Source organism: Hipposideros armiger, unplaced genomic scaffold (assembly GCF_001890085.2).
Source record: "Hipposideros armiger isolate ML-2016 unplaced genomic scaffold, ASM189008v1 scaffold_763, whole genome shotgun sequence".
Lineage (NCBI taxonomy): Eukaryota > Metazoa > Chordata > Mammalia > Chiroptera > Hipposideridae > Hipposideros > Hipposideros armiger.
Genome location: NW_017732113.1, coordinates 253,162 through 267,189, shown reverse-complemented (window position 1 = coordinate 267,189; position 14,028 = coordinate 253,162). Strand labels below are relative to the sequence as shown.

Below are 14,028 nucleotides of genomic sequence, written 5' to 3'. Positions count from 1 at the left end.
GTGTGTGTGTGTGTGTGTGTGTGTGTGATTTATTTTGTTTGTTTGGTTTTGTTTGTTTTTTGTAGATGGACTTTATCAGATTGAATAAATTACTTTTAATTTCAAGTTAGTTGAGTGTTTTTATTATAAAAGGGTGCTTGATTTTGGCAACTACCTTTTCTGCTTTTGTTGAGATTATGAAGAAATCTCTTCTGTTGACATGATTATAATTGATATTGATATTTTTATTTGAATTTAATTTATTTTTTGGAAGTTAAACCAACTTTACTTTCAGGACTAGATTCCAGTTTGTCATGATAGATCTCATTTTCATATATTTTTTTGAATAAGTTGTCCATTATTCATTTGGGAAATTTTATGACTATATTGATAAGATACATTACTCAGTAGTGTTTTTGTTTGTTTTTCTCTTCTTGTGATGGCTTGGTTTGATTTAGCCATCAGTATAATACTAACCAAATAAAATGAGTTGTAAACATTCTCTCTTTTATTTTTGAAAGTATTTGTGAATAATTCATATTAATTCTTCATTAAATGTTACATAGAATTAATCAGTGAAGGCTGTTTTTCTTGGCATTTTCATGGTTAGTTTTATTTACTACTAATAAAAAAACTCTTCTTTTATGTGTATTCACATTGTCTATTTCTCTTTGACTCAGTTTTTGTCTTTTTAGAAATTAGTCCATTTCATCTTAATTTTTCTGCATGATTGGTAATAATAATTCCTCTTTTATTTTTGATATAAGTAATTTTAGACTTCTCTCTTATTTGCTTGGTCAGTCTAACTGCAGGTTTGTTTATTTTGTTGATCTTTTCAAAGGGACCCACCTAGGGTCACTTTATTAGCATAAACTCAGGTATGGTTAAAATGGGCCTATTATGAAAAGATGTTCTTATCACTCTTATCACTCAGGAAATTCCAAAAGTTTCAGGAGGTCTGTGTCAGGAACCAGGAACACAGACCAAATATACATTTCCTGTTATCACAATGGTATAAACAACTATGAATTAAACATGTAATGATAGTTGCCTATTTCAATTCATTTTTGTCATCCAAATTAATTTCTAAAATTATAATTAGGAGCAACAATAATAACAACAGCAGAGGCTCTTTCATGTAGTTTTTATGGGGGTCAGCAATTGTGCGAGTTAAGTCATGGCTCTGCACCATAAATTAAAATTTTGGTGGCTTTACCTTCCAGCCACTCAAGCCCTTTCCACTAAGGTAAAGCTGCACAATGCAAGATAAGAGGAAGGGAAAAGAAGAATATCCATGTCTGAGTGGCTTAAGGGCTTATTCCTGTACAGACATCACAAGGCAGAAAGAGAAGTCGTCATGTTTTTAGTCAGTTCAAGGGTCTTTTTCCTTTTCCTTTTTGTCCTTGTGCAGTGAGTCATTTCTGTATAAGCTTTAGAAGTCCCTAAATTCAGAAAAGGACAAAGTTCTTTGTTATGCAAAAATATTTACAAATTCTTATGTTTACCAGCTTTTGCCTGCTTCTAACAAACTAGCAAAAATAAGAGGTTGAATTCCTCTAAAGTTCTATAGGAACTCAAATGAACACATTCATGGATAATTTGAAGTAGCAACTTTTAAAGTATTTCCAAAATAAACATTTCTCAAATTTAGCTCCCTCTGCGCACACACAATTCTTGTTTGATTCACTAGTGTATTCATATATGTAAAATATGTTAAATGGGAAGGTTATAGTTTCTCCCCAAAATAACATTTTCTCCATAAAAAGTAACATGTCCAGAAACCCCCACTTTTACACAACAGGAATAAGTGTTAAGAGGCCTATGATTTTCCTCTTCATCTGAACTTCAATTCTCTCATCTATAAAATCTGGGTGACTTGGTGACTTCTAGTGACTATTCCAACCCCTAAATGCTGTAATCCCATTTTTCTATTAATAGAGGGAAGGTCAGAGTTCTAGGTACACACACTTAAGGGTGTGGACTAAAAAAGGTCCACATATTAAACCTGACACACTCAGGGGAGACCTGCATGGCAGGCCTTACAAACTCAGAGACTGAAATTAACCACACAGGATGGTGTGAACATAAAAATTCCTGACTAGAAGTGAATCATGGTGGGTAGTCATATCCTTAGCCTGTAGCTTCCTTGACAAAGATCAATCTTTACCTTAAGTGAGCCTGCCCATTGTCTTTTTGCATCTAAGATAACATACTTTTGGAATGTCAGAGTAATCCCTTTTTCCAGACCCCCCAGGGCACAACCCACCACACCACAGAATCCTTAATTGTTGTTCTTGTCCCCTGATTACCATCTCTATGTGCTGTAAAATGCTATTAACTGTCCTGTACCCACCAATGTAAAAGAAGTATCTGTCTCTCCAACTTACTTTTTATCCAATCCCAGAGATTTCCTTGCTTGATTTCTCCCTCCCCTTAATCTATCACCAAAAGATTTCATTTAACCCTCTTCTTTTGCTTCTAATGTATAAAATAAGTCACAAAACTCCCATTTTCCAAAGCATTTTCTCAATCCTTTGAGATTTTGCTCCCTGACAATTGTCGTCAGTTTGGCTCAAATAAACTCTTAAGTTTTCTCTTAGGTTAGATGTTTTTTCAACAAGGGTAAGGGTTGGCAGGCACCTGAGGTCAGCAGAGGAATACTGTTCAGAATCCAAGTAAAAAGATTCGTCACCCATCAGCAATGAAATTCTGAAGCAAAATTGCCATTTTGGTTAGTCAGATCCTGCCATGGGGCAGTAGTGGTGAGCACACTGAATCAGAAATTCTGGCTCCTGTTCTATGTGGTTTTGCACAAGGCACTTGAATATCTCAAAATCTCAGATTTATCATCCAAAACTTGGATACTATCCTTTAATGAAGAAAAGGCAAATGATAACATTATTTGTGGTACAAAAGTAGGACCCAGTTTATAAGAAATTGTTTATAAGAAAAGAGCAGGGCTAAGTCATCTTCACTTTTAGTTCACTACATTAAACATGAGAATACCTCAATTTTCAAAGAAAAATTTTGGTCACCTATCATCCTGAATTTGAAACTTTGAAAGTAGCCTCAGACTTTATCCTTAAGGAAGATTTAACAAATGTAATTAGCATGGACATTTGAAATTTATGTAAATATCCAGGAGCAGAGCAGAAATATAGCACACTTTAAAGAACTGAGCAAATTGAATCTCATGAATAAATGAATGCTCCAAGATCCAATATTTCCTGCTTTCATTCTTGCAGGAAGAGACTCATCCTTGACATTAGAGAGATAGATTATCCTCTGGCAAAAATCATTACTTTTTAGAGTAAATAAAAGCTAAGTGTTTCCAATTAAAAGTTAAATAAGGGAGAAATAAACAGTTGGCTTTTTAAATCACACATTTACTGTTTGTTTCATTTTGTCAGTTAAGGCAATTCTAACATCACCTCATCTTCTGCTACATGTCAGGTAACAGTCCATATGATTTTAAACACTGACAGCAAGATAAACCAGAAGAAATAGAAAGAAAAGAATGGCTCATGAAGTTTCATGGACTTTGGGTATGATTAATCATTGAGAAATTTAAAAATGTATTTAAAAACCATGCACACCGTTGGCCTCAGTCCTTTCCAGTCCCCTGCATTCACAGGCTCCTCCAGCTGCAGCACACTCCTCTTTTTTTCTCTCCACAAGACATTACTACAAATGCCTGTCTAGCACTCTACCCATTAGTCTCAACCTGCCTCTGCCTCTCTTGTTTCTATATCATTCCATCAGGCTTTTATTCAATGTCAAAAATTACCTAAGTAAGTGCAGCCTTTTGTAATTTTCTGTCATTTAAGAGGTCACATTGCTCACTCTTGTCATTCTGCTGATGGTTTAAATATCAAATTGTATCCAGGAGGTACCAGAATGTGGCTGCAGGGAAGTATAGGCAGTAATTGCATTCCCAAAGGGCTTAGCTGGTGAGGCCTCCCTCTAACTTCCTTTAATTGCAAACCAGCTTAGGGTGCCACTCAAGTGAGAATAACACGATGCTTGCTTCTAAAAAGGAAGGTGATTTAATGCCCTGTAATTCTCTCTTCTTTGGGAGGATGTTAAATTCCTTAGATTCATTTGAATCCAAAAAAGGGCATTAGGAGGACAATATAGCCTCCTAAATTTAGACCTTCACATTTGAGTTGTTCAATCTTATTTTCTCAAAGAATTACATTTTAATCAAAAGAAATGATGATTTTACAGCAACTTTCTTTTTTGCATCACCAGCGACGAAAATTATCGTAACGTATTTATCCTTTCCATTTTTCTTTATTTGTAGATTTCTATACTAAATGATTGCTTGGTATAGAAAGTGGCTGCCATGGATACATTAAATAACATTTTTCCTCTAAGTGGAATATTTATAGATTTTTACCCAAGAAATCAGTCACTAAAAATGGATAATAAAAAACAGATGGTAAAGTGAATTGATCTTCACAGGGAAGTTTCCTATACTGTAAACAAAAGATCTTCTAGATGACTCCAACCTCAACATCAGAACCAAATTATTTTCCTTCATAAATAGGCAGTGAGTCATTCATTCATTCCAGGAATATGACTCTCTTATCAGTTATTATAAATTGACCAAAGGAACCCCCAGAAGTAACAGTGATTTTTATAGTTTTAAGGAATGTTTGTCATCATGGAAACCCCACACTTCATCTGTGTCATCCTGTTACCATTTTCACTAGGCCAGGACTAAAAATCAGTGCTCCTACTGTCGTCACTGGGGGGCTGCTGGGAGGATTCAGCGGTGAGATGACCAGGGAAAAGAAAGCATGTGGAGCTGACATGAGGAGGAACCAGCCAGCAGCTTTATTCAGCAATACCAACCATTATATAGAGGTTTGCGGGGAGGAGAGAACACGGAAGTGCGCATGCTCCCTCCCGTGGCTGTGAATCTTGCTTACCTAGACAGTTTATGTCACCAGAGTCTGATGCTTGCACAGCAGGCTCCAGAGTCAAGGTTTGTTATGTCTGGGGCCAGGGTCCATGCATCAGTTGCCTCCGCTTGTGTAGGCCTGAACCTCGACCGGGGGTCAGGGTCCATACCCCAGCCTGCACACTACTGACTCAGCCTGGGCCCTGTCAGTCCACCCCCTGCAGGGTGGTGGTTCAGGATTTGACCCAGAGTGTGTCCCTTTGTACAAAGGCTACACTAGTAATATATAGAGCAACAGAGGACCATGAGGCTGATAGCAATACCTGCCAAGATAAAGCCTGCCCATCACCATGAAGAGCCAAGGGAGTTCCACTAATCCAAAAGGGGGTCATTATGTAGGACCTGGATTGCCGAAACCTTGGTGCCTATTTCCTGTAAGGCCTCCTGTACCTTTTGTTGGTGGTCCGGGATGTAAATACAGAATTCAACGTGCAAAAGGGTACACGTCCCCCTTGCGCAGCAGTTAACAGGTCTAGGGCCATCTTGTTCTGCAAAACTACCTTTCAGTACAGACATGTACATTAACTGTTTTGTGTGTGAGCACTAACCCAACAGCCCTAAGCTCAGCACATTGGTGACTTTGGCCTGGGCCAGTTTCATACCAGTTCTCTTTCAACTCTGGCTTTAATTCCACTGCAGTCCATGTGGGGGGCTGGCCCCGACAGGAGCCATCTGTGTACCATGTCTTGTCAGGGACAGGTGGCTTTTCTTCCCTGTCTGGGCTGGTCATCTCTACAGGGTACTCAGGAAGTGCTTCTTCCTTGTCTGCCCGGAAGGCTACTGGGCCCAACAGCTCGTGGAGCTGTTGGGGCAGCGAACTGGAATTAAACATGGCCTGTTGCTCCAAATATGCTCCCCACTTGGCCAGTGCAGGAGTTTGAACCACTCCTTCTGGGGTGCCCTGGACCATGACTGCAGCCAACCCTCGACCAGGTATGTGGACTGCACCATTACAGATGCAGGACCTGTGATGGCCTCACAGGCCATTAGGGCTGTGTAAATGGCTGCTAATTGTTCCCAATTAGCGAGTATCACTGCTCAGCTCCTTTTCAGGACTGAGACCAGAAACCCAAGGGCACCTTCTGGGTCCCATGGGTCCGCCGTAAACTCCAACCAAAGCCTTTCTCTTGTACCTGAACTGTCAGCAGGTACAGAAGGGCAGGGTCAGAGACCTGTCTGCCTTCTGGTATAACTTTGGTCTTACCTGACCAAATAACTCCTAAGAACTTGACAGAGTAGCCAGGGCCCTGGATATTGTCCTCGTTGACAGCCCACCCCCAACCCGTTAGGGCATCTCGGAGACTGCGGGTGACAGTTTCCAAATCTGCAAGAGAATCAAAGGTTAACATTATATCATCTATAGAGTGAAACAAGCACACGGTCAGAGGCTTGGTCCATGTAGCTAAATCCTGCTCTACCAGCCCATGACACAGGGTTGGGCTGTGACGGTAGCCTTGTGGCAACACCTGGAAGGCCTATTGTCTGCCTTCCCAGGTGAAGGCAAACTGCTCTTGGCTGGCAGTGTCAATGTCAATGGAGAAGAAGGCATTAGCCAAGTCTACCATATAGTGGAACCATCCTAGTTCCTGCGAGAGGCGATCCATTAACTCCGTGATGTTTGGAACAGCAATGTGCAGTGGGTGAGTCACCTTGTTCAGCTCCTGGTAGTCCATTGTCTTTCTTCAGGTACCATCTGGTTTCCACACAGGCCAGACAAGGGTGTTGAAGGGGCTATGGGTGGGCTGTTAGGACACCTGCCTCTTTCAACTTCAAAATAGTGCGCCTAATCTCCTCATGCCCCCTGGAGAAGCAATATTGTCTGATGTTAACTACTCAGGTGGCCTGTGGCAGGTGGAGGGGCACGTGCTGGGGATGTCCTCTAACCATAGTTTTCACCACACGCACCCTCAGACGGAATTTCCCCACAGACGTCATGACAGTCAGTCCCCTGAGCACATCCACCCTTCGGATGTACTCAACAATAAGAGACACATAGACCTCATAGACCCTGGAGGGGAGATGTCCGATGCCCAAGGTGAGGAAGACTCTAGTACCGTGATGTGTTGGCCACCATACCCTTCAATAGTGGCTTTTGGGCTCTGAAAAGGGTCTGGATTGCCATATATGAGGGTGTTGTCTGTCCCGATGTCCACGAGGGCCAGTACCTGCTACACTTTCCGGGGTGCCAATATATGGTGAGTTCAATGTGCGGCTTCAGGTCATCCAGCTCCCCTGCTAACCAGGTGCCCCAGCCCACTCCCTAGTCAGGGAGGAAGTCAGCTAAGCATAACTCGCTGGTAACCTCCTTCTGCTCCTTTGGGGGCATTGCAGTGAACTTCTGCTCTGGCTGTAGCTTCCACCAGAGGGCCAGGAGGACCTCAAGGGGCTAGCCATGTAATTTCCTCTCAGCCAGCCCAGCAGCTATCAGATCAAGCCATATTTGCCGGTGGCTTACCTTAACCAGGTCCCTTCCCTCGCCCTGGCCCTTGAGTGAAGTTTTTGTAGCCCGTTTGTGGGAACGGGGGCGGCTTGTGCCCTTCTCAGTTACAGCTCGTGCCTGTAACCAACTGTCGTGGTCCCATAGCTCCACTCCCAGGAGCCACCAGCTCCTGGATTTCTACCCTCTGTTGCTCTACCGGTCAGGCATGCCGTACTGGTTCCGATGGGCTGCTAGCCCAGGAGGGCACCTTCCACTCAGGAGACTCTTGAAGTATGTGTTCAGCCGTTGCCAGACATTGCTCTAAGTACTCTTCCTGGTGCTGTAAGTGCTGGACCCGGTTCGTATATTCCTGAATGTCTCCACTAGCATGTCACAAGACAGCTAGGAACGTCCAGGCCACCCTGCCAGCCGCCTCCCGGTGCGCCCGCAGGACGTTCGGTTCCAACGCTTCCAGTGCTTCCAGGACGTCTTCCTGTAGGGGGCGCACAGCAGCCCAGTCTTCCAGCGGAGTCCACGCCAGCAGGTACACCACGACCAGATACCAGAGGGATATCTGGGGCCACATCCTGCCTACCCAGGGCGGTTCCTCTACTGGGGCGAAAGGGACACTCACCTCGCCATCCTGAGAACTACGCCAAGTGTCATGCCAGGGGAGCTGAGGGGAGCTCTCAGAGGTGAGATGCCCAGGGAAAAGAAAGCTCGCGGAGCCGACATGAGGAGGAACAAGCCAGCAGCTTTATTCAGCAATAGCAACCATTATATAGAGGTTTGGGGGGAGGAGAGAACATGGAAGTGTGCATGCTCCCTCCCGTGGCTGTGAATCATGCTTACCTAAACAGCTTATGTCACCAAAGCCTGGCGCCTGTGCAGCAAGCTCTGGAGTCAAGGTTTGTTATATCTGGGGCCAGGGTCTGTGCGTCAGCGGCCGCCGTTTGTGTGGGCCTGAACCTCATCCGGGGCCAGGGTCCGTTGGCCAGCCTGCACAGAACTGACACAGCCCTGGCCCTGTCACCTACTAACATTAGTGTAGCTATTTTGAATTCTGTATAAGATGGCCATTTTTTGCTCTCACATGTGTTTATCACAGATTTATTGAGAGTGGTCTCTGAGATGACCAGACTATTGAATTATTCAGCCGTAGGCTAAGTTTTGAGCCACATAAGAGTCTAATCTATCTATTTAATACATTTATTAAGCAATAGAACCCTTTCTTTTATTATACGAAGCCTACCATGTAAATCAGAAAAAAATAAATTGAAGTTTTGAAGGTAATAATAACTGAGACAACTCCACAAAATCTCTAGGATTCTGGTTGCTGTTCTAAATCATGTGCAATATGTTTACACACGTAATTTGACATATATAAGTTAGTGTGTATTTATAAAATGAGCGTGTGGCAATTTCCCCAGCATGGAGGAACAAAGACCATGATTTGTTAAACTCTTCAACATGAATATGAATTTTCTTGATTACAAATGAGGTTGAAAATTATAGGCAGTCAGGAAAATGGCCACGGTAGAGGGGATTAGGGCAAGAGGAAATAACTTTAATGGTTGGCTAATAGATTCAACCTATAGGACCTGCCAAACTCAGGTGTGTGGAGGGGGAGGGCTTTTTCAGCTTATAATAAAGAAGGTCTGAAAAGCCCACAAAAACTCAGGTGTAGGAGGGGGGAGGGCTTTTCCAGCCTATAACAAAGATAATCTGAAAAGCCCATGAAATACTTATCAGCTCAGGTGCAGGGGAGAGCCAATCAGTAAGCAAATTCAAATGGCAAAGCCCACCTAGGTTGTTAGCCCAGGCATAGGTAGCCAATAGATTATAATAAACTATTAAAAACTACTGCCCAGGTAAAGAGGGGGAACAATCAACTCTGACTCAGAGTCATTATAGTTCCCAGCCTAGCCCCACCCACTGGGCATTTCACTTTCGAATACCCCCTCTTGGGGTCCCTGTGGAGAGCTGCTCTCTCGCTTCTCTTACACTTTTGCAATAAAACTGCTACTGCTCAAAACTTGCCTCTGAATCTGCATTTCCATGCTTTGGTAACAAGATCATAATCCCGGGATTACTTTAGGAATCCTGATTTACAATGATTATGGGATAATGCAAGGAATATGAGACTTATGAGGTAAGAGGGCTGAGATATTAAGACATCTTAAAGACTGAGACAACTGAAAGCCTGGATGCAGGCAAATGATGAGACCCTGAAAGTAAATACATGTTAAATGCGCTGTGTTTGATTTCAACTGAAGACAAGATTCTATGACCTAGTTTGATGGGGCTGACACTGCAAACTGGCTCAAGCAACACCTTCTCCATCCACATGCCAGCTTTCATTTCTGTGCTGTAGGAGACCATCCCCAGATTCTGTTGCATCTAAATTCTATGGATTCTACTCTGCACATATAGGAGACTTAGAAAATAGAAGTGACGGCTTGAACTCGGTGCCACAAATGGGGAGATTGGATCGAGGGCAGAAACTTTTCATTTGTTAGATCAGCTATGGTAGAACTTCTACCCATGGTTTCCTAGCATCATACATATGTGCCCAGAGTCAGAGTCAGTGATGGGAGCTATTTTTATTAGCACAATCCCACAGTGGGGTTGAGCAGTTCTGCTAATTGTTCTGCTCCTTGCTAGGTAGTATCCAATCTTGGCTTCATGACTCATTAGAGATTTTATAAGCTACAAAGTACCCTAAAATAAATCTCTTTCTCTGAAATAATCAATGATGCATTTTCTTGTTTACAACTGAAAACCTTTACCAATATAATTGCCCTATTTAAACTGATAGTTGTGAGTGCTTAGAACATTTCTCTTTAATGAACATAAATAGAATATTTCAATTATCTGAGAAACTTTTTCAAATGGCCATTCTCCATTTCCTTATCAAACTTCATCTCAATATTCTATTATAGTACATGTTATATCAGAGCCTCTGCTGATGTGACAGTGCTGCATAGATTAAAAATGGTAAACCGTTGATTCCAGTATGCCAACCTAATGAAGAACCATTGACCTTAGTCAGTTTTCTAAATCTGGCTCACATTAGACTTTCATCAGAGATGGAGCTTGCAAAATATATAGTCCCAAGCATACACTCGAGCTATTAATATAGATTCCTAATCTGTATATTTATTAAACTCTCCAGGTTGTTATAATACTGCCAACTGGGGACTTTTCCAAGACCCAGTGTCTAGAAGTCACTGGTATAGAAATAAATCATTTATCAGTGGGGTTCATTGTAAGTTCATTAAAATAACTTAATCTTATTTCTTTCTGTGAGGATTCCAACAGATTGCTTGAGCAAGGGAAAGCTGTACAAATTCTAGATCTGGACTACAGGAAAATATCCAATAAGACGTCTCATTATTACTTTGTAAAGAAGGTGGGTAAGTAAAGCTGAACACAAAAATTATTTGGGTGGATTATTCAGTGGTGCAATGTCTATACTCAAAACATACTAATCAATAAATAATATGCTTCTCACCTAGAAGTTCCATCTGTGAAATAGTCAGTATAAAGTTTTATTGCAGTAACAACAAAGTTTAATTTATTTTTTATGCTACATGTCCATTATTGTATTTGTCCATTGTATATTTTGTTGTATATCATTTTGATGTGAAATAATTCATGTTTTCTCCAGAGACTTAGGCTGAGAGAATGTCCACGATATGGAAAACTTCTTGTGAGATTGGGCAGATAATAGATATTGCAAGTTTTATACTGGCTGAAAGGAAGACTGTTTTTCTGCTCTCAACACTTCTGACACCAAATGCGTGGAGTTTTATTTTTGCCCACAATAAACAGTTCTGAAACTAACTACCTCAAGTTAGCATAGACCACACTGGTTAAGGACTCAGTCCCACAAGACTGTCCTCCACTTCATATGGAAATCACAAGTCTGGGCCATCTGTACTTCTGACCAACCAGCTATAGATCAGGGGTCCCCAAAACCCTTCTTTGGACTTGACATTTTGTTAGAATGGCACACAGAACTCAGGAAAACAGTTTGTTTACTATCACAAATTAATTGTAATGATGACTATAAAGGACACAAATGAACAGCCAGATGAAGAGGTACACAAGGTGTGGTCTGGAAGTATCCGAGTACAGAAACTTCCTGTCCTCATAGAGTTTGGGTGTGCCGCCCTCCTGGAATGTGTGTACATTCACCAACCTAGAAGCTCTCAGAACCCTGAACACCACCACTGAAGGTTTTTAAGGCGATTCCTAATATAGGCATGATTGATTAAATCATCAGCAATTAGTAATTAACTCAGTCTCCAGCCTGTTTCCTCTTCCCAAGGTCAAGGTGTAGGATTGAAAGTTCCAATTATCTAGTCACATGGTTGACTCCTCTGGCAAGAAGACCCCATCCTGAAGCTCTCTAGAGGCCCACCAGGAGTCCCCTCATTTACATAAACTTTGGTATGATTGAAAGGAGGTTATTATGAAAAACAGACGTTCCTCTCACCCTTAATCACTAAGGAAGTTACAAGGATTTTAGAAGCTCTGTCCTAGAAACTGGGGACAGACACCAAATATAGTTTTCTTATTATGTCACAGGCCAGGAGAAATGTGTGCCTTTTAACCTTCATCCTACTAAATAAAGCAAGTATTATGGTCATGCTTAACTTTGAGGGGCTGGAGGAGAACAATTCTACCATGAGTCTAGAAGGAGAATTGAAATATGAGATCTTTTTATAAACTAGCTGGATGGATACAGCTACATTTTAGTATTATTCATTGAGAAAAATGGTTACTATATATGTTTTATTATTCTTGATTAGTATCCAATCAAGATACTGAATCTTGAATCTCAGCCCACTTGATCTGGTGCACTGGATTAAATGTGGTGGTGAAAAATGTAAATGAAATAGCAATAAAAAAAGTATTTTGGAGGGTTGGACTGAAGGACAAAATTTTCATTTATTTTTTTAGATCAATATTTACCATATGGGGCACACATTAGAATTGCCTGGGGAGTTTTAAAATACCAGATGTCCTAACCATGCCACAAATCAATTAAATCAGAATTTCTTGGAGTGGAACCAGACATCATAATTTAAAAAAAAAACTCTCCAGGTAGTTAGAATGTGCAGCCAAGGTTAAGAACTACTGTTTTAGATCAATAGTTCTTAAACTTGTGCCCATAGGGATTCATCTGTAATGTTGTGGAGTGATATAAATTATAGATGCCCAGCAGCCCTGTTCTAGGTTCTATGCAGTAAAGTTATACAGAAGTAGGTTTCAGTGGAATATCAGAAACATTTTTCAATAGAGAACGGTCCAGAGATGAAATGAGTTCTCTCTGTAGGCAGTAAGTATGGAGAGTCTGAGTGACCACTTGGCAGAAGCCCTGCAGAAATGTATTTCAAGCACACTTGAGTACTAGCTCTGCTATCCCTGGAAGAGTGGTCCTCTCTGGCAGTACACTCTCATACACAAACATCAGTTGTTGTCCATGCCTGGTGAGAAAGCCCAAGTCTCCAAAAGAGCTGGGGGGAGATCAGGGGTAAAGAGACACCAGGCAATGCCATCCTCTCTAAATGGCATCCTCACTTTTATCAGGGGTATCTTTTGGAGGTGTATATCCCCATGGGGATATGCCAGTATGTACTCGACTCTCTGTAGTTGATTTGCACATTTTTGTATCTTTTAATTACATTATAGGAGCTTTTATATATTTAATTTATTTTTTGCATAGAAACTTTGGTGTCCATCGGTCAATTACTGTCACTTTTAAGACAGATAAGTAGATGCTATGGAGGAGATACAAGTATTTTGTTCCACTTGATGATCTCTGAATCTAATACTAATATAATTAAAAACTTGTTTTTAAAATCCTGATTTCATTAGCATATACAAATGTTGTGTTTTTACATTCAAAATAGTGGAAAAGTAACAACATGTGCTAAACTCCAGCCTCCATTTTAGTTAGCTTTATTATTTCAATTACTTAACCTCTCTGAGCATTGGTATTCTTGTTTATAGAATGCTGGTTATAACATCTCTCAAACAGAAATACTATACCAACTGTAAAGGGTGTTTTTGTGATCTGGGTTCAATAGGTATTACTTATTTTCATTTCTTCATATTTTAATTAAAAACAACTCTATGTGAGTCACTTACTAAATTAAGTGTTTTCTTCCAGATTGTTAACTCCATGAAAACAAGTGCTTTACATTTTTGCCTTTGTGTTTTCTGTATGGTATACAAATAGTTTTGAAATATTAAACTTTACTCCCTACTCCACGCCCCTTTTCTACCAGTTATCATTATCTTCAACCTTATTTGATTGACTTGTCACTGTGAATTTGTTACAGGAAAATAATGGTACAGCAGAACAAAGATATAAGGAAGTACCAGTTTATTTGCTTGTAAAGTTCAAGAGCTTAGACTTAAACATAGAGAAGAATTTTGGATGTATCAATCATGAACCAAAGCAAATCTTTCCTGGATGAGAGTAGCAGGTAAACCAGAGGGAAAGCCAGGATAATTTATCTACTGATGGGCTGCTGAGAAGGGGTTCCGTACACTCCCCTTAACCCTAGTCAGGCTCCCACACTATTGACAGACAGGTTTGAAAATACCACTACATCTCTGAATAGTCTAGAAATAGTTGATTCCACTAGAG

The 14,028-nt window shown here is 40.9% G+C and overlaps 1 pseudogene; it reads right to left on the bottom strand.

Moving 5' to 3' along the window:
• The window catches only part of LOC109373965 (N-acetylgalactosamine-6-sulfatase-like), a 136,527-nt pseudogene extending 130,672 nt beyond the window's left edge, over positions 1–5,855 (bottom strand).
• Positions 5,856–14,028: the final 8,173 nt, after the last annotated feature.